Consider the following 1,583-nt stretch of genomic DNA (forward strand, 5'->3'; position numbering starts at 1 on the left):
TAGGCTCTGGGAGGTAAGGCGTTTGCAGATTAAGAGTCTAGGCTCTGGGAGGTAAGGTGTTTGCAGATTAAGAGTCTAGGCTCTGGGAGGTAAGGTGTTTGCAGATTAAGAGTCTCGGCTCTGGGAGGTAAGCGTTTGGAAAGTTGGCAGGCAGCAGCAGAACTTGGGACAGAAGTAGAGCCCTCCAATCCCACCTCTGGCTCTTCCGACTGCCCGGACTCCCTTCCTGTGTGGGCTGGCCCCGTCCACTGTAGGAGGTGGGGTCCTTTCCTGCTCTGTGGATGCCCAGCCGGTGGACACAGGCAGGCGGGGAATACGCTAGACCGGCCTCGCCCCAGCCCAGGCGGCACCACGCCGAGGGCACCGAGAGGAGAATCCACCGGGAAGAAAGAAGAATGAGGCCGAACAAGATTCGTGTCAGACCGGTGTACGATGCAGCAACTATTTCAAAACCATGGCCTCATCATCCCCACCCCTGGCCCCCCTCTCCCCACAAACTTGGAGTTTTCCATTGTAGAGCAGGGAAGAAATGTGGCTCTAATCCCCGTTCCATGATTTCATCTGCTCTCTCTTCCCTGGGAGCCCTGGGGAACAGAGTAAAGGTGGGGCAGGAAGAGGAGCCAGTACTCTCCGATCTTCAGATGACCCCCTGAAGCTTTGGGTAGGTTGGAGGGGAGCTGGACAGGGCAGTCCGGCCCCTTCCCCCCTCCAGGTAACAGAGCCAGAAACATGGGAGATGTCCACGAGGTCCTCCTCTTGCCCCCCACCCCTCCACCCCAAGTCCCCTCCTCCGGTCTGTCCTTGGTGTTGTGTTGTGGCCAAGTGCAGGCTTCAGTCACTTCTCCCCGGGGCTTTGCAGTGGCCTTCTCAGCAGAGCCCTAGCGGTGCTGTGGTTAAAGGGTCGGCTGCTAACTGAAAAGGTTGTTGGTTTGAATCCCCCAGCCATTCTGCGGAAGACAGAAACAGCAGCCTGCCTGCATCAGGATTACAACTCTACAAACCTTATGGACAATGTTCCTCTGTCCTTCCTACAGGGTCGCTGGGGGCAACAGTGGGTTAGTGGTGACGAGTTGGGCTGCGATCCTCAGGGTCAGCAGTTCAGAACCACCAGCGGCTCCGAAGGAGGAAGATGGGATTTTCTACTCCCCTAACGAGTTAGTCTCACAAGCCCACAGGCACAGTTTGACTCCGTTCCACCGAGCAGCTACGAGTCGAGTCGGCGTTGACTCAATGGCAGTGCGTGAGACCCGGCCGCTATGGGTTGGAATCTGGTCAGCTGCCACAGCGTGAGGTCCACGTGGTTGTAGCTGGTTGGATTGTGTCCCTCCCAAAAGACAGATTGGAGAGCTAACCCCGGGCCCTTGTGAAGTCCCTGCATTTGGAAATAAGGTGTTTGCAGATGTAATCAAATAAACCCAAGGTCCAACTGGATTAGGGTGGACCTTAAGTCCTATAACTGGTGTCCTTACGAGGAGAGGCAAACTTGGAGACACGCAGAGCAGATGCCCGGGTGCAGGGATACAGCTACAAGCCCAGGAAAGCCGGGAATGCTCACAGGCGCTAGAAAGAGGTAAGGAAGGCCT

Source organism: Echinops telfairi, unplaced genomic scaffold (genome assembly GCF_000313985.2).
Source record: "Echinops telfairi isolate 266 unplaced genomic scaffold, ASM31398v2 ScPeMD7_7458;HRSCAF=8496, whole genome shotgun sequence".
Taxonomy (NCBI): Eukaryota; Metazoa; Chordata; class Mammalia; order Afrosoricida; family Tenrecidae; genus Echinops; species Echinops telfairi.